The 22,966-nt window shown below is 38.4% G+C and overlaps 1 protein-coding gene across 9 annotated transcripts in view; it reads right to left on the reverse strand.

Moving 5' to 3' along the window:
• Positions 1 to 22,226, reverse strand: part of LOC129769812 (alpha-1,6-mannosyl-glycoprotein 2-beta-N-acetylglucosaminyltransferase) — a 210,435-nt gene extending 188,209 nt beyond the window's left edge. Inside the window, exons 1-2 of one of the 9 annotated variants that reach the window (XM_055772795.1) lie at positions 22,199 to 22,226; positions 14,948 to 15,531 (exon numbers count right to left, since the gene is read on the reverse strand). The gene's annotated coding sequence lies outside the window, so the exon portion shown is untranslated. Of the gene's footprint in view, positions 1 to 14,947; positions 15,743 to 21,201; positions 21,224 to 21,626; positions 21,944 to 22,198 lie in introns of those variants that run through there. The other 8 variants (XM_055772403.1, XM_055772636.1, XM_055772481.1 and 5 more) reach the window with 8 other exon arrangements.
• Between the last annotated feature and the right edge of the window lie 740 nt (positions 22,227 to 22,966).

Genomic DNA, 22,966 nt, shown 5'->3' on the forward strand with positions numbered 1-22,966 from the left:
TGAGGCTTGCCGGATATCCGGTATCCGACCGTGTTTCTTTCAATCGATAATTAGTAGTAGCAGTACAATTATAAGTTCTTCTCAGAGCTAATTTTCGAAAAATAATATGAATACTAAAAATTAAAAATTCAAGCGATCAGAGGAACGTTTTCATCGGAGAACTGCGCACCATCCGACCAGAGCCTTCGCTCTATTGCTATGGACAAAACTTCGACTATTATAGGTTTTGTGGTATGGTATCTCGTCGTTAGATCTCGTCGTCTATGGATTTTGACAATAATAACAGTTCGGCTGAAAAGTTTATAAGGTAACACAGTAAAAACCATTTTTTTCTTGCAAAATTCATTTTTATTATTCAACATAATTGTCTTCGAGGGCGATACAGCGATTATAGCGACCTTGCAAATTGTCGATACCATTTTTATAGTACTCTTTCGGTTTTTCCAAAATATGCCTTAGTTTCGGTAATCACTCCATTATCGGTCTTAAATTTCATGCCAGCAAGCATTCTCTCCAGGTCTGCGAACAGAAAATAGTCGATGGGGCCAGATCTAGAGAATACGATGGATGCGGAAGCAATTCGAAGCCCAATTCATGCAATTTTGCCATCGTTTTTATTGATTTGTGATGTTTTCATTTTTTCACAATAACAAATGTTTCTACACTCTCAATGCTGTAACACACGAACCAATCGACCGATTGCTGTCAAATTTTGACACGTATTCATTGAAAGATGGTGCTTTGTGATAGTCAAGTAGATTTTTGCAAGACTGACTGAATTGACATTTTACTTTTTTTATTATAAATCGATGAAGAATACCAAATCCTTTCAAACAACTGAGAAGTTTTATAGAATTGTGAAAAAATAACCCCGTAAAAGCTTGAAAACGGAGCGGCGCAAGCGTCATTTCCACTGTGATGCGGCGTAAGCGCCATTTCCCCTATGATGTGACGCAATTTGATTGTGATGCGAAGTGATTTTTTGATCAGGATGAACGAGCAGGGACATCAAATTTCACATCTTCCGTAATGGACGTTTAGCATAATGAGAGTCGTATACTTTCTTTCTTGTGAGAAAAAAAAAACACTTTTCCGAAAAGTTCGTCATGCCAAATATTTTAATCATCAACACCCCATCCTCAAGCAGTGCTACTTTTATAATATAAATGTAGTTTTAAAACTACAAATCATGTAAATCATGCTCTGTTTAACAATCTCGTCGAATATATAAATTCGTATAATCAAACTCAGCTTAAAGGAATAATTTATCCTAGATTGAAGTGTATTGAAGCTCTCACATATTGCACAAAAAATTGTAACTAAATAGTTTAAACTCATCAATTTAATTGCTGATTACCAGAATTGATGACTTTTGATGGCAATGATGTCTTCTATACTCAGGCATCAAGGGACAAAGCTTCTTGACGCTGTTTACTTTCCCACCGGCTCAATTTCTCTTGCGGATGGACTGAAGCTGAGTGTTGATTGAAGAGAAAATGTCGGATTTGGTAAACAGCTGCACTGCACATTCTCCATCGAAAAGTATCTTGTAACAAAACTCAAAACATCCTCGCATAAACTGTGTCCGCTTTACATCCAATGACTTCGGACGGCATTTGCTTATGGTTTCAATGTTTGCATTTTGAATTGGAAAAAATTGGTGCTGTCCACAAATTTTACAATTGGGTTCTCAACTACTCCTGGACGCATGCTACGAAGCCTGGAAATGTATAAAACTTTTCTCCCTGATGCTTTCTCATGCTCCGCTCAACGGCGGCATTTTGGAGAAAATAATTGGAAACAGATTCTCGCATACTTTGATGGATGAACGCCAATCGGTTATGGAAACAGCGAACTGGCGTTGGTAACATAGCTTAAATAAAACTGTGTTTTTTTCCATAATCAAGCCGATGGCGAAGTTTTTCCATCAAGTGTGCACAATTTGTACAGATCAGATTTTCGTTATGTACGCATATGCTGATTATACATACAATTTTACAAAAAGTCTCGTACTGAAAATTCTACCCTCTGGCGCTTGCGTCACTTTGCGAGATTACGGCAGAACAGGCGCCATCTAGACGTCAACCTTATGAACTTTTCAGCCGAACTGTTAATTCTCACGTAGCTTTTGAAAATGATCCATCTGCATTGATCAATTATTATCATCAACATTCTTTTTCGTTAAAAACTCAGCCGTTAACAGCATTTCCTGACGAGTTCGAGTAATGAACCTTATTTTTCCTTCCTTCCGATTTGGGAATAATCGCATTATTGAAAAATTCTTCATTAGAAAAAAGAAAATTTTTCATTTTACCAAAACGTTTTCCTGCAGTAAAATGACCTACAGGAGCATTCTTGGAATCAATTAAATGCTGATTGATAAGGTCATTTGGATTTACTATTGACCTGGTTATTAAAATACTGTGTTAATTTACAAAATCTTTAACAAAAATAGAAAAAATCGTTTTTTTTTCCAATATTGTTATTCACTACACCTACATACAACAAGACGAAAACATTCAAGTATTTCATCTCAAAAATTTGAAATTAGGAGCAATAGAGATGAACCAGCCTTTGGCTGAAAATCTCTTTAATAAAGAAAGAAAAAAAAATTTGGAGCTTTAAAGCATGAGTTGGGTTTGCAACAAGTTGCAACATTTCTAAAATCACTTCAAAATTTCGACCTCGTGCTCTGTTTCTTTAATTTTTTGTCGAGTGTGAAATTAGCGACAGAGTTTTGTATAAGGTACACCGGGGCAAGTTGAAATTCGGGGTAAGTTAAAACGGGAATCATAACTTTCACTAGGAATGATGGATTGACGCGATAAAAATATATAAAGTAAAAATTATCTTTCAGCCCACCTTATGACAGCCATTACCAGAGTATTGGAATGCATTAACGCAATCCGCGCCTTTGTTTACTCTTACTTGATCCGTGAAATCAAAACAAACATTTTTGAACGCTGACTGAATCGGTCCAAAAACACTGATTTTTTCAATAATACCGCCCGAATCGCACGTCAGGTAATCAAATAGGAATAACCAAGTGTAGTGGTATTGAAAACCAAACTGAAAAATCCTTTTCCGTATAGCTCTGAGCGTTCAAACTCACCCCATGTTTTTTCCAACCCTGGGGTAAATTGAAATCAGTGAAAATCGACTATTTTTAAAACAATACTGCAGATGCCGGACGTTATTTGTCGATGATTACTGTATGATTGAATGATAATAAATTAAAAAAATATGAATCATTTATATTTCGTTCCTCAGTATGTTCTACATAATTTCTGAATACACGGACATAATACAAGTAAAATTTGTTAGTTTTGCAACTAGGGGTCGTTCAAATATTACGTAACGCAATTTTTTACTATTCTAGACTCCTTCTCCCATACACAACATGAAACAAATCGTCATTTGCATAAAAATGTTTAGATTTAGTTAGATATATTCCTAAACAATTTTGGACAAGCCATCCCCTCCTCCCTTTTCGAGTGTTTTACGTAATATTTGAATATTTGAATGATCCCATAAACCTCAATAGTGGCCGTTTCGAGTGGCTCTACTCTGACATGGCCGTCTAAAATAGTATTCTTGATCTTATTGTTTCGTATATTAATTTGTAGTATGTTGTGTCCATTTTGTGTGTTTTAGACTACTCCCCCACATCTCACGTATACCAAAACCATTTTTTTCCAAATATTTATATGTAATTCTTTCAACTTAGTGTTTCATAAATCAGTTGTAGATAGTTCGAGAAACAAGACCGCATATTAAACTCATGATAATTCCGCGTTTCAACTTACCCCGCTCTACAAGACAACGGGAAACAATACATATGAGAACTAAACATTTTCAAAATTGATATTTTTCGAGGCATCCAGTGTGAATCCCTATTTTTATCGAAAGTCATCTGTTATACCTTGTATATGCTGCAAAAAGATTTCAATTTAGTGATCTAGAGATTTTGACGTGGGACTACGTCTAACCGGAGTATATGGGGGTAAAATGAAAACCTAAACACAGAACATGCAGGAGAAAATGAAAGATTCCGAATGCTTATAACTCGAACAATTTCTTACTGGATCGGAAAGATGTTTGCATCAATTGATAGGGAATATTTCTACGTTTATATCGCAATTAATAAAGTGTTATTTTTCATTAGAAACAATTGAATAACTGAGAAATGTTAAGTGTTATCTAAACGCCCTAACTGCCTTGTTTTGATTGGCCCGATTTCCGTTTCCCCAACACAACCATCAAAACCAAGCTGCCCTGGGGAAATCTGCATTGCAAATACATGAAAGTTGGGGGTATTTTTTTTCCGACTGAAATCTGTTTCCCAAACACAGACTTCAAATCCATGGAGCGTGGGGAAATTGGCATTGCAAATACATGTAAGTCGGGGGCATTTTGGTTCCTACTGGAATGTGTTTTCCTAACAAAGTCTTCAAAACCAAGATGCCATCATACCAAACGTAAAAGGATGACAGTCCTAAATTTACTTGTAATGAAGAACATCTATCACAATGCATGAATTGACTTTACATGGCATCATACAGTCTTTTAACTCACAAAGCAGATATATTAGATTCAATTGAATTCGGAAATTGTTTCATTCAATCAAATATTTAATCTATACAAACATATGATTGCTAAGCTATGGGTGTCCCACGTCAACCTTGCGGTTATATCTTAAATATAACCCAGCCATTTTTTAAGATAACTTTCAAGTTGAACTTCGAAAAAATTGTTCCAACTTGCCCCGGTGTACCTTACTAGGAATGAGATTAAGAGGCATCTTATAATTATATTCAAATTTCAGATTTCGCAGGTAACTACAGGTCATTTTCGCCATTATTTAAAACGCCACTTGATGTGTTCTCTGTGAAATATCTCTGGTTTGAATCAATCATGGGAAGCAATCGCGGGATATAGATAGATTCGACTCAATGAGGTACATATAGAGGTGGAGCAGTAGGCGAAGTGTATCTGTATTGGCAAACAAAATATCGTGTCGTAATGATTTGCATTCAATATGGAATGTATATGGAAGAAACAAAACAATGTTGAAAGTACTCACGGTTGCATGATAATTTGAGCCAAAATTCGCATGAAATCATTCAACTGGTTATTTTTTAACAGATGACAATTACATCGTAGCTTATTTCGATTATTCATGTGATAAAAGGTCCAGATGCCAGTCGTATGCTTAGTTCTGGAAAACAGTAACATTTCCGGTGAAATTTTGATTAGTTGGCGATTATTATCTCGCAACATACATACCGAAACTGAGAGCCTTCGAAAAATCAATTCATTACGGTAAAATAATGAAACTTCGTTTGTTTCTATGAACGTGGGGGAGTGAAAATGCCGCATGGAAATATCACTTTTATCCGTCTTTTTCGACGAGATTTCACTAATATTCACTCCAAGCTATTACTTTAGTCTCATAGTCGGCGAGAGCTCTACAAAAATTTACGTTTTTAATTGATAAATTACTTCCTGAAAATAGCATTTTCACATGGATGCGGTGGGCAATCAAAGATAAACACAACGACTGACGTCACTATTTGCGAAATAGTTATGGCAGCGCATGCTATGTCGCTCAAAACATGACCATCTTCATTACCTTTTTTCCATGACATTGGATTCGACTCAAGATCAATCTCATTCACATTTCACCATGTCTGATCATGGTTTGTCCAATGCACTGATGTTGGATTGTCCACATGATTATTATGGCAGCCGCGCTGCAATTTGTTTATGTTGTCCTTCGTGCGAAGCTCAAATAAAGTTTCTCTGTGTTGAGTGATATTCACCTTTAAAATGCTCAAGAAAAGGCAATATTCTGAAGAAAGCCTGAATTATAAATGGATCAATATGAAGACAGTAAACTCAAGCAATGAGAAATGCAACATCTACTTGAAAATTAGAATTTATTCATTCAAAAGTAGTGTAAAACCGAACAAACCATGATCATTTTAAGAACAAACCATGACCAGTGGTGGATAAACCATGGTCATAATTTCTCTTTGAAGAAAATCGTTAAATACATAAAATTTTGGGTAATTTGAACGCTTTATGGTATTATTAGCTACTTGAGAGCCTTTTCAACAAACCCAAACTCATCTTGATTAGATGTGATTTACATGAAGAAATCGGACAAACCAACTTTATTTCACGCAGATTTTCATTCGCATTCGATTTCGCAAAATGTCTTCAAAGTGTTTGTCATGGTGGTCCACAGGTAGCAACTTTCGTCACGTTAATGTGATGCATATGAAGTAACTACTAGAATAAACTCATCTGTGTTTATAGTAAAATATCGCCTGACTATCTCTCACGGTGAAATGTCGGGTGTTTTCCCCGAGGGAGTGGGTAACTGTCGTCACGAGATGCTAACAACCGGATTTATCGATACGTTGATGCCAATGGTGCGTAACCATTTTGACATGGGATCATTTGACCTACGCTGCCCACATGAGCTTAAACGTGGGCGTTTTGTGAATTATTATCTCTCCGGTCGGTTGAGTTTTATGATGCCCCAATCCAGAAATGCGATATGCTTCAAGCAGATAAGATAGCGGATTTTGGGAGCAAAAAACATTGTTTCCGGCTCGTAGCGGGGAAACGTTTTTTTTTGCCTCCCGATATCAGTACCATATTTGCGACCATGTACCATTGAAAATGTTGATAATTAGTAGGCGATATATATTTAATCCATTCGTGTCAGCAGATGGAACTGAGCACACGGCTCTAACTTCATCTATCATAAGAAGTGATGATAACTACAGAAAATCACAACAACATAGCAATCGAACCCAACGGACTGTCAAACTTACCATAAACCAATGAACGCCATCGGCATCCAAAGTTGATGTGGTCAATTAGTAATGTAACGCTAACGATTTGTTCACGCATGGAAAGGGGCGAGAATTAGAAACCATAGACGGATTAACAAACTTCAATAACGTGACGAAAGTTACAACCTGTGGACCACCATGACAAACACATTGAACACATTTTGCAAAATCGAATGCGAATGAAAATCTGCGTGAAATAAAGTTGGCTTGTCCGATTTCTTCGTGAAAATCACATATAATCAAGATGAGTTTGAGTTTGTTGAAAAGGCCCAAGTCTCTAGTAGCTAATAATACCATAAAGCGTTCAAACTTTTATGTTTTTAACGATTTTCTTCAAAAAGAATTTATGATCATGGTTTGTCCACCTCTGGTCTTGGTTTGTTCTTAAAAAGATCATGGTTTGTCCGGTTCTAGAAATCGCTATTTTTGAATGATTAAATTCGAATTTTCAAGTAGATGTTGCATTTCCCATTGCTTGAGTTTACTGTCATCATATTGATATTGCCTTTTCTTGAGCATTCTAAAGGTGAATATCACTTAACACAGAGAAACTTTATTTAAGCTTCGCACGAAGGACAACATAAACAAACTGCAGCGCGCCAAGCGGCTGCCATAGTAATCATGTGGACAATCCAACATCGGTGCATTGGACAAACCATCATCAGAGTTGAGGTCACCGAGATGCATTCATTACATGATTTAGATATATAAATCTGATACAAATGGTGCGCAATCATGATGTTTACAATATCTGTATGTCTGAATACGTACCAAATAATCATCTGGTGGTTGATCAAAAGTTAGCTCAAATGGGGTGCGCATTGACACCAATAGAAAGTAGACTTTATAAACCTTTTAAACATGTGAAACTGTGAAAATATCCTATAAATCATGAATAAGATGTTTTAGGAAACATTTGAATACCTGATTTGACACAGGTGCACATTCAATAAAGTGTGTAACAAACTCCGATCTCGTGCGAAGTGTACCATGTACAAACCACTAATTCGACCGTCAACTCCTGAATATTTCATATTGATTATACATCTTAGCAAAACGTTTTCATTATATGCGGCTTATCAAATAGATTATTACGAATACTATCCTCAGTTTACCTGACGCGTGGAAATCGAGTGCAAGAAACGCTGCCCACAATCATTAGCATCGATTTCTGCTTAACGCGTATAATCACATAATAAAAATGAAATGTAAACCAATCAATATATTGTTGATAAAATCATTATTCGAAATGAAAATAGCACAATTCAGCACAGTTTTGTAAATTGCAAGATTCAAAACAAACTGTCGCCGAAGAAAGCCTTTTTCGTCCCTTCAATAGTTGGAATTCTTCCGTATTCGAGTTAATTTGCTATACTCTATGTCATTCAATCTCTGACATCAATATTCATTTTCCTTTACATAACCTCATTTTATTACCCATCGATTGACACAGAAAACAACCTTTAGAAAGCATAGCGAAATGAAAAATCAATTTTTATTCAGTGAATCATTCCTAGCCGTCATCATTTCTACCGTTATGCTTCTTGTTTACACCCCCCACTTTGGCCGAATCTGCTTGGTATCATTCGTACGTGGTCAGAAGAGTGGCGGCGGTGGGGGTTTTCGCTTTTTATCAGTTCACATGGCGAGGAGTTAAATGCGACAACTTGGACGCAGGACCAAAAAAGTTTTTTTTTTCTTCTTCGTGCACAATTCTTTCTACCGTATTGCAGAAACAGTTGGATGTCACTTGTGACGCGCAAATCATGTGGAATCATTTTTCTTTTGTCGCAAAGCTTTCGACAATCTTTTACTACGTGATAATTAGCCTCGCAAACGGTGGATTGTATAAAAAGATGTCAACACGATTGTTTGTTGGGGATAACTTCTACAGATGAAAGGTTATTGTTAGTTTTGTGTGCACTTTTTTGATAGTTTACCGTTTACGTTCCGCTGCAAGGAAGCAAGGAAATCGTGCGAAAGGTCATTTTGAAATTGCACTCGCAAAGAAACCGTGTGACATTTTCATAAGTAGCCAAGAGATCGGAATGAGTTAGTACTTTGTCTTTCGTTACCTGAAACAAATCAACTTGTCGAGAAATATCGATGTGTGACACAATGGAGGCTGCAGAAAAACGGCCAGGACGAGGCACGTGGCAAAACACGCAAGGAGAAAATTTTACCACAACTGTTAAAAACAATGGACGCATTTTATTACACTCAACAGGGAAACGAGCAAATTACACGTAGTCCAAGAGTTATATGCTTGCTAATTATTGATCCGTAATTTTGTTACAATAGTTTAAAATTGCCTCGAAAAAAGGCTATCGTAATCACACAAATGTGTGTTTCCCTAACACAGATTTAGAAACCAAGAAACCTGGAAAAATCGGCATTGCAAATACATAGAATATTAATTTTTCGCCAACGCGACTGGAGGGATTGATTCCGGGATTATAATGATCCAAAGAATAAAACACAGGAACTTGGTGTAGTTCAATGAAGATTATAATACATCTATGAATTATAATTTTACTTAGTATATAATTCATAATATAATCAAATGTTTGTGATTTTTGTACATAATGTTGTGTTCAGTTCTATTCAGAGGTGCCAATCTTCCTGATTTTTCATTATTTCCCAGACTTTTTGGCGCGTTCCCTGATATCCTGAAAAACACTCAGTTTTGCCTGATTTTTCTAAAATGACCCTGATTTCACCTGATTTTCATACTTTTCGTTTCAGAGTGTAAAATGAATCAAGAGAATATGTTTGAATTTCAGATTTTGTACACTATCTGCTCGTAAGATTCAACTTAAATGATGAAACTTTGTTGAATATATTGTAAGTAAAAAATAAAGGGTGTGTCACATCAAATTGCATCGCGGAAAAAACGCTGTAGAAATTTAATTTTTAGGAATTATATCTTCAGCTTTCGCTTATAATCAGATAAGAGTGTATATATCACGTTGGCCATGCTTCACTGTCAATTTTTCGTAAATTTGGAAAAATGTCGTCGAACGAAAAAGAGCGTCGTGAATTAATCCTGTGCACTCATTTCGAGAATCCGGAGTTGTCACATCGGGACATCGGTAAGATGCTGGGAATCGTCCAATCCACGGTCAGCAGAGTACTAAAACGATACTTCGAGAACCTAACAATCGACCGGAAGGTGAAGAACGGCAAAAATGGATGCTCCGTCAGTGAAAAAGATCACAAGCCCGTAGTTAAGCAGTTTAGACGTGATCCGAGAAGTTCGGTCCGGGATGTCGCCAATAAGCTGAATTTGTCAAGTTCATTCGTCCAGCGGACCAAGCAGCGGGAGGGCCTGCGTACATACAAGGTTCAGAAGGCTCCTAACCGCGACGAAAGGCAAAACATGGTGGGGAAGACGCGAGCCCGGAAGCTGTACACCGAAATGCTGACGAAGCCGCATTGCCTGGTAATGGACGACGAAACCTACGTCAAAGCGGACTTTCGTCCGCTGCCGGGCCTGTTGTTCTTCTCCGCAGAGGACAAATTCAGCGTTCCGGAGGAGATTCGCAAGCAGAAACTATCCAATTTTGCCAAAAAGTACATGGTGTGGCAAGCGATCTGCTCTTGCGGAAAGCGGAGCGCCCCCTTCGTGATGACCGGCACGGTAAACGGGCAGGTTTACCTTAAGGAGTGCCTACAGAAGCGCTTACTACCACTATTGAAGCAGCACGAGGGCCCGACCATCTTCTGGCCGGATCTCGCTTCGTGCCACTATTCATAGGACGTGTTGGAGTGGTACGAAGCCAACGGGGTCACCTTCGTGTCAAAGGAAATGAACCTGCCCAACCCGCCGGGGCTTCGCCCAATAGAGAAATATTGGGCGATTATGAAGCAGGCCCTCCGGAAGAACCCAAAAGTTGTCAAATCGGAGGCGGACTTCAAGAGAAAATGGATTTCTGTTAAAAAAAAACTACAACCTGACGTTGTACAGAACCTTATGGACGGGGTAAAGAGGAAGGTGCGAGCATACGGGCTTGGGCTCGAAGTATGAATAAAAAGAAAATGCCAAAAGTTGTATAATAGTTTTTATTTTACTGTCTAAAATTTTCAAAAGGATCAGTCTACTGGGCGAATTTTTATAGCGTTTTTTCCGTGATGCAATTTGATGTGACACACCCTTTAATTTTTAAAAAAAAAGTTGATGGGTCTGAGCCCCGGGGCACGGGCGGGATCTTGACATAGGACTGTGATTGTGTGTAGTAATTGCATCTAAATTAGGTTTTTCATTGTTCAAAATCTGTATTTTTTTTCTCTTTTGATACATCAAATGGATGCCCTGTAGAACCCGTTTCCTGTATGTACTTGTATCCTTTAAACGGGTTAGATGACATAACGTGGTAGAATTCGGTACCGCATTCTGTTCAAAAATGTACACAAAAATACCATTAAAGCCATTACTACCCTTTTCTTCTGTTTATTCAATCATGCAGAAGAAGACACAGAGTCATCATGTATCATTTTAAAATACAAGTCTAAATAGTTAAGACCTACATAAATATAAGCCTGAGTCAAGTCAATCTATAAAAATAACATTATCTCCTTCAACATTGTTTGTAATAACTTTATAGCTCTGTAAGATCGCGACTCCTCAAGCTATCATAATCTGATTTACGTTGGTATACCCTTTCGATCTTCTAAATCAGCAGCAATTTAAATTCATTTATTACATTTTTACATAACCAAACAACATACAAGTCGGACTTCATTATATACAGACTCGATTATATGTGATTCGATTATATATAACTTTAGACTCAATTATATACAGTTTGGAAAAAAAATATTTTTTTTATATTTCAAATATGACTTATTTCAAGAAGAAATGTAACCTTTCAACGTTCAGGTGTAATTTAAGTGGCTATTACATGTACAGTGGGGTAAAAATCGTGATTTTTGAAGATTTTGATTGAATTTTCACCAAGAATTGTTTATATCGATATTGCAGCAAAATTAAGAACGATAGAAGTTCGGTGTCAAAGAACAAATTGTAGTTAAAAAGCGGTTAAAAAGCTTAAATTTAATTCATAAAAACAAACTAGTTTAATATATTTTTTTAGGATGAAATTAATAATAACACATTAAAAAAAAATTAACCATTATGTTTTTCACTTCCAAAATATTATTAAAATCCACTTATTTAGATGTTCCACTACTATATCCTGTAATAAATTTTCTCATCTTTCAAATGAACGCAACAAAACCGTCTTCTGTAGACTTTGTAATGTAGAGCCAGTTTGAGGCAACAGAGTCCGAAACAAAAAAAAAGTTCTATAACTCTGTCATTGTTGAAATTCGAACATATGCGTAGAAGGTTTTTTTTTTTTCATCAAATATGATCGTCTATCACCTTTCTGAAACAATCCGGATAAATTTATTTTTTTTCATGTGAGAAAGGTGTTTTCTGACTTTAAGGGGTTGAATCAAAACCCAAATTCCTCTTTAATATTCAAAAAACAAAAAACACATGCAAAAAAAAACGAATAACAAAAAATTTTTTTTTGACTCGATTATATACAGGATTCGATTATATACAGTGAAAAGAAATCAAAAACTGTATATAATCGAGTCCGCGCTGTACTCGATATTATGACATCCTGGGCCACAATTACACAAATTGTTAGTAGTGAGACCTACACGATAAAAACATGAATTGAGCTCAAATTGATTGGACAACAAACAATATAAAATAAAATTAATGCCTATTATCGATAAATGGAGAATAATTCATTTTACGCATCAACTCACATTATGAGCTAACGTCCGAATTTAGACAAAAAGATTGCTCGTTGCGTCGGGGAGGAAGCGAGTGGATAGTGCAATATATTCACTGTTCATGTTTCAAGCAAAAAAAAATCTGGATAAATTTCCTGTCTAATGATATGTAACACAACATATGTCGTAATAACCATTTTGAGTAATATGCATTTAAAAACTCTTAATAAATCGTTACATTTTTCGTAGGGTAAATATGTGACGTTCCTGAGACATGTACTCAGAAAGAAAGTGTTTGTCCAACCCATTAACAGCCTCCTTGTATGGATCTGATCCAGCCGGTACTTCCTGCCCTTCGTCTTCCACCAAATTTCCGTAAATATCCTGCAACCCTTCACCAGCGTAATGCATCAGATATGCCTTTTATTCTCGTAGCAAGCGCCACATTTATTTATTCATTTTCGTCAAACAAATGTAGGCAACATACTTGTATATTGATGTTACAATGTTTTCTTAAGTTTAATATTATTCCTACGGTACATGTTTTGGTTAGAAACAAATTGCGTGTTCTTAGTTGACGCCCAGGTACATAGAAATTTAATTTTTCTAGTAATTCAGCTGATTGTACTCGTTGCGAAATTAGATCATTAACAAAAGAAAGCATTGTAAATTTACGGCGTTTCTTTAGTGCTTGGATGTTTATGAGCATGCAGCGTGCTTCATATGAAGGAAGTGGAAATGAGGTCCAGTTCAACTTCTTCTTCTTCTTCAATGGCACTAACGTTCCTAGAGGAACTTCGCCGTCTCAACGTAGTATTACTTGCGTCATTTTTATTTGTACTTAGTTGAGATTTCTATGCCAAATAACACGCCTTGAATGCATTCTGAGTGGCAAGCTCTAGAATACGCGTGATCACAGTGCAAGTTGGAGGAACTTTCTTTGACGAAAAATTCCCCCGACCAGAACGGGAATCGAACCCGAACACCCGGCATGTTAGTTATGACGCTAACCACTCGGCCAAGGGAGCACTCCAGTTCAACTTACGGAGTGCAAATAAGAGAAACTGTTTTTGGACTGACTCAATGCGTTCTTCATGTACGACCATATACGGGTTCCAAACGATGTTACAGTATTCCAGAATAGACCTTACGTATGTGATATACAAAAGCTTCATTGTGTATGGGTCCTGGAAATTATGTGAGAAGCGTTTGACAAAGCTTAACACACTATTTTCCTTATTTATTACAGAGTTGTAGTGTTCTATGAATTTGAGTTTACAGTCCAGGACGACGCCTAGATCTCCAACTTTTTCACATTTCTCTACATTTTGATTTCCAAGACGTATTGCAATATTCGGTACATGATTTTTTCTGCTAAATGTAATGGAGTTGCATTTTTTACATTCAGTTTTAATAGATTTTTATGACACCAAGTATGGGATACATGTATTTCGTTTTGAAATGCTTCGATGTCGTTTTCATTACCAATTTCCGCGAAAAGCTTTTTCCACCACGAACTAACGTTGATCGTGTCGTCCGGATCAAACGGTGGTACTCCTGCCCCAGGATTCATGCTCAATTCATTCCAATGCCATTTCGATATTCGATCACGAATTTAATCCAAAAATAAACGCGTTCGCGCTCGCGAAATTCGATCCTCGATCGCCGATGCTATATTAAATGAAATACCGGAATCAATCTCAACTATAAAATTGCTTCCGTTTATTTCACTTCTCTAGTATACAATGAGTTTTGCCAAATCCTTTTCTTCCTTATGTTCTTCCTTCCCGTGCAAGGAATCCGTCACTGCTGCTACACTGTAATTCGATAATAAACATAACAGTGACGATCCAGAAAGATGAAATGATGGTCTGCAGGCTCGTTGTAAATCATCCCCAATGCGAAGTTGATTACTGTCAGCTCAGCAACATGGATCGAAAGCAAGAATTTTCATTGAAAACACCGAAGCTAGTGGATCCTACATTTGTAATTAACTATTGTAGCAAATGTACCAACACTACTGAACAACAACTTCGTTCGTACTTATTAGTACCATCTAACGTTAGGCCAAGAACTTTTCACCTTGGCCTCGCTAAACGGAAACCGGCCCCGTTCTTGCGGGAACAAAAACGTGATATGCAGGAATTCATAAAATATTGATTTCCAGAAAATTGGTTCGACAAGTGTTGAATTATTTTGTGCTATAAGTTGAGACAATATGACACAGAACGCGAGCAGTAAGTACGAGAACTCAATCGTCCCATATCAATCAGTAGTAATTGGCTGTTGAGAATTTGCAAAACACTGGTCGGAGAACGAAAACAGCAACAAACCTTGATTCAAGCGCCCGTTTTATTGATATCGATCCATAGCCGGCAATCATTATCGTCATCACAATCACCATCATCATCAGCACAGCAATCGTTTGAAGTGGAGGAACTATCATGAACTTCGTCTGCCGCTTCCACGACGTAACAATATCAGCGGACGCCACTGGCAGTAAACAAACAGTTCTACGACACTTTTTTCAACTTTCCATATTTTATGCGACTCTTGAAACTTGGGTCGTTCTTGTGCAAAGCTGCACTTCACTCACACCATGCGTTGAACTTGATTTATCGGAAAATTGATTTTTCTCACTTTTAATTTGTTTTTTTTTTTGTTATCACTACCGGATCACTTATACATTGGTTACGATGGTACGCACTTCCTCACTTATCACCAGCGAGTCGCCAATTGGAGCGACCGGATCAATAACATCCATGTCTGGGGCGATGATAATGAATTCCGGCAACCGATGCACACTGTTTCACATTTATCGCACGTTCCGATGCGAACCCCCGTATCACCTGGTACTTAGCTACCAAACAATGGCACAGACCGTCGAACTTATGCGATTATTGCATGCCGTGGCCACCTGCGAACAAAAATAGAGACGCTCGATGTACCGCACAACACCGACCCCACTTGCTCAGCTGATTCCGTCGTCGTCGTCGTCTCGTCTCGTGTTCAAAAGGATTGGCCCAAACACTGCGGCACGATGTCCACTCGCCGAGAAGCACGTGCTACGCTAGCATCCAGATTGGTCTACAGCAGTACTCATACTAATTGAAATGTCAGAGCTTCAAGAACCGTCAGCTTTTCGGTTGGTCGGTCGGTCGGTAGCCAACGAACACCAGCGTACGCGCGTATACGAAAGAACTACGGATGTGAACCACCGTGTGGATATAAATGTAACGCCTCGCCAGAGAACGAGAGCGAGAGCACGCGATGTCGAGTCGCGCGCGGGAAGATGAGTAATGGTGTGTGGGGGTGTACATGATGCAGTGGTTGTCGCTGCCGACTGACCTGTCGATATCAGTCCTAGGCGCACACATCCAAACCCGCGTTTCTTCGTGCTACCATTTAGTGTCGAGAGAGTGCTAATTTTAGTTGATATACAATGGTCAGTATAGTTTATGGACCTAACCGTTCTGGAACCTTATCGAACGAAGAATAACAATGAACTCTGAAGAATGCTTATCCTATACGGCATACTGGGAGAATTTTGTGCGTAGGATGGCTGCGTTCGTTTGTTTACATTAGTTTTATTATTTTCGTGCAAGCACGGCGTTTTTTCATTGTATATTTTAAAAACATCCACAAATAGTCTACCCAGAAGAAATCAACGTCAATACAGTTCGTAATGCGTTCCGTAGGTTTGGTGAGGATAATACTGCCTAAGACCTGCCAAAAAGTGGCTCCGAATGTTATCCAGAATGTCTCAAAATTAGCAGGAAGACCAAGGAAAAGTGAAAGAGACTTGGTCCGAGGACATACATTATACAACGTATGTAAATAAGAAGTCCGGAACAAACAGCATCCATTGAATCGAGAGTCAAAAAGTTGTGCGATTATATCTTTAGTTTAGCAAACATTATGCCTATACAAGGTGCGTGCGGTATGTTGACGTAGAACTACGTTTTTCAGGAAGGATGCCAAATCAGAAAACAGGTCACGTTTTTACGAAATAAAGTAAACGTTACTAACTATTTTCACTTCGAACGAATTCTGAAAATTTGCATAACAATCGAATCGAAAATGCTCTAAGATTTGTTTGATATACTATACATTACAATTCCCTAAACGGTTTGAATTAATGGAAACTAAAAGCATTCCCATTTTCCTATCCATTTGTGCAGTGGATTTGTGTGCTTTCCTTCACGTACCGTCAATAACGAGCAACTAACACACTCTCCTCTGCCCATTTTCCACTCATTTAGAATAAATAAGCCAACAGCGATTTGAAATCACATAGAGGCAAATGAGCTGCCAAGTTTAAAGCCTCTTAAAACAATAAAAATGAGCTGAATTGAAATCAAAGTCGCGAGAGAGCTAATCATAGCCCAATAGCAAACATAGCCCAACGAGTGCACATCATTCATTCCTAATACTTATTTCTCACACATATACACACTGGTCCAAAAAGTTAAAATACTTTTGAATCGATTCAAGCACCCCCACTCTTATTCTTTAGTTCGTAGAAATACCATCGCTAACTGGCATCGCAAATGGAACGAAGATGAATTGGGCCGGTGGCTCCACTCGATTATCCCTAAGGTTAGCCTCAATCCGTCGGGACTTTATTCGCACCTTCTCCCGACTCATGTCCAATCACTGTTCGTTAGACGCGCTGCTTTTTCGTTTTAATCTTGCCGACAGCAATCTCTACGGTTGTGGCCATGGTTACCACGACATCGAACACGTTGTTTGGTCGTGCGAGTTGTATCTTGTCGCCAGATCGAATTTAGAAAACTCCCTTCGGGCTGGAGGAAAGCAGTCCAATGTGCCGGTGAGAGATGTGTTGGCTCGGTTAGACCTTGATTACATGTCCCAAATATATGTTTTCCTCAAAGCTATCAATCTTCGAGTGTGATTGTTCATACATCCTTTTCCCCTCCTTTTCGTCCTTCGCGAGCTATCGGTTCCCTTCCTACTAACATTAGAATAAGTTAAATTGTAAATGCATATTAGTTGTAAGGATAGTTTTAAGAATTGAGTGTGAAGTGTCAGTGTGAATGAGAATGTGAATGTGAATGTGAGTGCGAGTGTAAACACACATCTCCTTACATCCCATCCTTTTCCTAATGAAAATGTGTCACCCTTCTAAACTCGAGTCGACCGCGAGTAACCGATTTCCTATTTCATTAACCATAGAATTAAGGAAACAACATGTTGATATATGCTACAGGGTGGGCCATTTAAAGTGGAAGCATCTGGCAACCCCATAACTTTTGACAGAGATGTCAGATTAACAAATGTCATACCGCGTTGGAAGCGTCATTTCAGTACAAGTTTAACCATGGAACAATACACACCTAAACAACGCGCTGGAATTGTTCAGCTGTACATTCAAAATAACTTCTCAATTGTGGCTTTTGGCAAAAAATCATAATGTCTGATGAGGCGCATTTCAACTTGAATGGAGGAGTGAATAAACAAAATTGTCGGTTTTATGCTACTGAAAACCCTCAATTCATCTAAACGCAACCTCTTTACGACCAAAAAGTTACTGTGTGGTGTGGCATTTATGCCGATAAAGTCATCGGCCCGTACTTTGAAAACGAAAATGGAGCAGCGGTAACCGTGAATGGGTTGCCTAAAACAGACTTCAAAACCAAGGTGTCTGGGGAAATCGGTTTTGCAAATAAATGCAAACTGCGAGTACTTTTGTACTCGCTTGCCTTTGTGCAGGCTAGAATATGTTTCCTGAACACGGTATAAGTTGAAGTTGATTCATGCAAGCCGGGGGTACTCCTGCATCCGCATGTTTTTTTTGCACTCCGAAAAGTGTTTTCCTAACACGGATTACAAAAAAGAGTACGAACACAACGCTTTGGCGCGGATTGAGAAGTACGTACACTTGAGAGATGCAAACTTCAGAGGGAAATGTAAAATAAAATAATCGTTTGATAATTCTTCCGTTCACATATTTTGTCCTAGGAATCGTACCAAACGAAAAAGGACTGTCATTAAGTTTACTTGTAACGAAGAACATAATCTATCACAATGCATGGATATACCTTACATGGTATTTATTCAATCTGTTTACTCACAAAGCAAATATATTGAATTCGATTGAATTCGGAAATTGTTTCATTCAATCAAAAATTCAATCAAAAAACTGAGTCCCACGTCAACTTTGCGGTTATATCATAGATATAACCCACCCATTTTTTTTTTCTCGAAAGTTCATACCCGATGATGGTCTCTGATGTGCTGTGCTAATTGCTGCTATCAAGGTGTTCCAGCATTCATCGAGGGTTGCAGCATCCAGTTCGTCTACCCTCGGTAGCGCAGCTTCACGACGCTGCGAGTATGTTGCAGCAACTTTTGGCTCCTGCAGTCGTCGTAGTCGTCTTATGTTATTGACGACAGACAGTTTAGACCGTAGTTTGACCATGACCATGTGGTCTGAATCGATGTTAGCGCAACGATAGGCTCTGACGTCGATGATATTCGAGAAATGCCAACCGTCGATCAAAACGTGGTCAATTTGATATTCTGCTTCCTGAGGTGAACTCCAGGTGTAACGGTATTGGAGGCTGTGCTGGAAGAAGGTGCAACGTATGGCCATGTTCTTGGAGGCAACGAAGTCAATAAGTCTTAGACCGTTTTCGTTGGTTCGCGGATGGATGCAGAACTTAACAATTACCGGTCTGAACTCCTCCTCTTGGCCGACCAGAGCGATCGAATTCACGGTCTAGCTGCGCGTAGAATTCTTCTTTATCGTTATCGGTACTAGCTAGATGGGGGCTGAGGACGTTGATAATGCTGATGTTGAAGAAACTATGTATACGCTGAAAATTTGGACAAATATTTAAGGCAACCGAAGGGTTTGATTACAATAACATCCGAAAAAGTCCAACTGTATGAAAAAGTAGTTTTCCTACATGTAGCGGCCAACACAAGGTTTGTTTTATTCGCCCACACTTGTTCTGCTCGATGGAGCAGGGACTGATTGAGCAGCACTTCGCGAATTTCGTTAAAAAAATCAAATGGTCTGATAGTAGTTTGTTTTATCGCCATACATATGGGGAAAAGTTGTACCGTCCAATAGCGTATACTTTGAATGAATAGTTTCAACTCATCACTTCACATAAACGTGTATTATTTCTTCAATTAAGTTGTTTTTCAAATCAAGCTGGGATTTTCTTATGCAAAAATCATTGTTTATGTGTAACTTCGAGAGAGAAGTCAAACTGTTGCCGCGACTCAACGTGTTATTAAGTCTGATGTATAGTGTCCTGATAGGGTGGTCTCCCTGGCGTCGGTAATCGGCACTGAACGTGGCGGAAATATACCAACAAAAAATAATCGAAGAAAATTTTTTTTTAACTCTTTCTGGTTGTTTGTCTGCTCTCAGCCACCATACCTTTTTTACCGTTCTGGTCGTTTGTCTGCTCTCAGCCACCACAGCAAGAAACCATGCCAATCTTATATTTTACTCAACCAAGTATCAGTTTCTGCTTTTCCTAAACGAAGCTTGATGTCTAGTGAATCTGTTCACGAATCAGTACGGTGCTCCTATGAGCAATAGATAACGGTATTCAGTATCAAACAAAGCAGTCACCCGCACAAGACAACGCACAGTGCGTTGAATGCATAGAAATGTGGGACAAAACTCATAACAGCAGAATTTAGCCATTGTAACACTTTGGTGTGATGGAAAAGATTGTTCATAAGTATCAGAACTTGTCTTGGCATAAATGTCATGTTATTTGTTATTTGTTATTTGAATTTATACAGAGAGCAGAATAATTGTTTGCATAAGTGTCTTATGTCATCTGAATAATCTCATGTAAAAAAAATTTTGCTTGTTAAAAGTGAAAAGTGCTGATCTTTTCAGATACACATTGCTGGCATTAATTACACATTTATTTCATCAATGGCAAAAGTGTATCATATTCAACGGATGATAAAAATAAAATTATGTATTGATTATACTTCATATAATTTACTCTTGGAGACTGTTTAGAAAGATTTCACACGAAGACGAATTACAAACTATAATTTTTATACAAAAACAACACATTAAAATACATTGTTAGGTTAATTCTTATACATAGTTCACAAAAACAATAAAAAAAATGTTTATTTTTCATAATCTTGCATGTATCACTGCTTTTTCAAGGAAAAATAATTCCGGCCAGTACGATACCCATGACCAAATTTAATACGACCGCAAAGGGTTAAATTTTACCATGATTTTGATCCAAGCAACATTTTATTAACAAGTCACTTTCGGTGAATTCATTCATGCGTAGATTAGCTCCACTGCCAACGCGAACTGAGTCAGACAGAACTATGCAGGGCAGCTCTGATCACTTTCATAACAAGAAGATCGTGTATCGCAGTATTGTCAGCCCCACGTTTCGCATCACTAAACACGGACTGCATTCGTTCACTTGGCATCGGTTCTCGTACACACACACACCCATACGCAACGCTAAAAACTGGATGATGACGAGATAGCGGCGACGGAGACGACATCGAGCCAAACAGGTATAGCAGAAAAATGAGCAAATTCTGTGTTTTGGTGGTTCACCATCCGTCCGTATAAGATAGCGACCAATTACTCTTTCTCTCTCCGGGGGGAGACGAGGTCGGGCATGCGCGGAGATGTTTTCATTCATGAAAAAATAAAAGACGTCACATTGGAATATTTGAATGGAGATTCACTTCCAGGTATCCCATTTTAATATGAGCAGCTTTTGATGACATTCCGACATCTACGGTTTGAACACGCTACACACGATATTGATTGCATCACACTCGAACAGCCAACCGCTTTTTATCCGAGGACGTGAATCAATTATCAGTTTTATCCTATTTTAAAGTTAATTACTACACATTTGTCCTACGGCCATGCATGATTCACTTATAAGGAAGGTAATATACTGGCCACTTTTTCTGTATGTTTGTACGGTTCACTTTTTCGAACTGTAACCATCGCACGATCTCGTTTTACACCTTGCCATTCTCGGTTGGACATGTTTTGTTTCGAAACAGCCCAGACATTCACCCCGTTTTGACAGCTGCTCCCACAAACTGACACAAGTTCTCAAACATTTGACACCTTGGGCCCTACCCGCCCCATTGTTACTCCACAAAAATATTCCGCTCTGCGAAGTAATTTGTTTTCACTCGACCTCTCTTTCGGACCACCACCTCAGGCTATGTGGATAGCTTTCGTCTTTCGTCTTTTCGCGTAACACATCGGGTCGAATGAGTATCGCAAAAAAGGCGAATCAATTCGGCTGATTTGTTTTCGCGCAATGCGCAGTAATTTATCGCTACGCGTGAGAAAACGCTTCACAGCGACGAATGATTTGGTGTCCCGCGGAGGTACCACTACAACTACAGCGTTTCCAAAAGCTTCATTCCGAACAAAATCATACAAACAAACCCGGGAAAACCTGACCCACTAGTGTTAGTGCGACGGTTTTCCACCCACCGACCCACCGGCCACCGGTGCGTAGCGTGTAGGACGTAACGCGTGGTAACGCTCAATACAACCAAAGCAAACAATACAAAACACTGACCCATACGCAAACGCAGCTGTGCAAAACGACCGGCGACCGGTGAATACAAAATCCACCGATAAACTGAATTGTGTGCAGCAGCGCTTCCTTGACCGTCTGTTCGTTACGCTTGTAGTTTAAGTCGAGATTGTTTGTATAACGAATCACTGCCGTCAATTAGTTACGCGAGGTACTGGAATAAATTAGGCGATAAGCTGATGGTGAGCAAACAAGAAAAGTTAAACCCTATGGAGGGGGTTTGTTTATTTTTTGTGTCTGTTGCTTTTGCGCTTCTGTCTCTTCGCCTCCAACATATTCAACTCATTGAAAAGCTTTCTGTGCATATTTTCATTTATGAGCTCAACATACACTCGAAAAAAAAATTAAAGGAACAAAGTGCCAAGTCTATATTTTTTGGCGATTTTTGAAATTCTGTGACTTTGTGAAAAAATAACGCACGAAGAAAAGTTTTGGAATATTTCAGGAACACACTTTTATACGCGTGCGTGTTGATGTAGTGGACAAACATATCGGGAAGACGTAAAAATCCTTTTCTTTCTTTTTTTCAAACTTTGTAGACTAACACAATTTTGAATACCCTGTGAATTTTTGTGAATACCCTGTGAAATATTTTTGAGCTCAAACCGATAAGTTTGTAGAGTAGGGAAATTAAATTATCGATATGTTTCTCCTCCGCACACGATCGCTTCCTTATCGTGTCTCAATATCCCGACCACAATTTGTTGGATAAAGGCTTGATCTCTTGGATGAGTTGAATATAGATCACAA

Source organism: Toxorhynchites rutilus, chromosome 1 (assembly GCF_029784135.1).
Source record: "Toxorhynchites rutilus septentrionalis strain SRP chromosome 1, ASM2978413v1, whole genome shotgun sequence".
NCBI classification, from domain to species: Eukaryota; Metazoa; Arthropoda; class Insecta; order Diptera; family Culicidae; genus Toxorhynchites; species Toxorhynchites rutilus.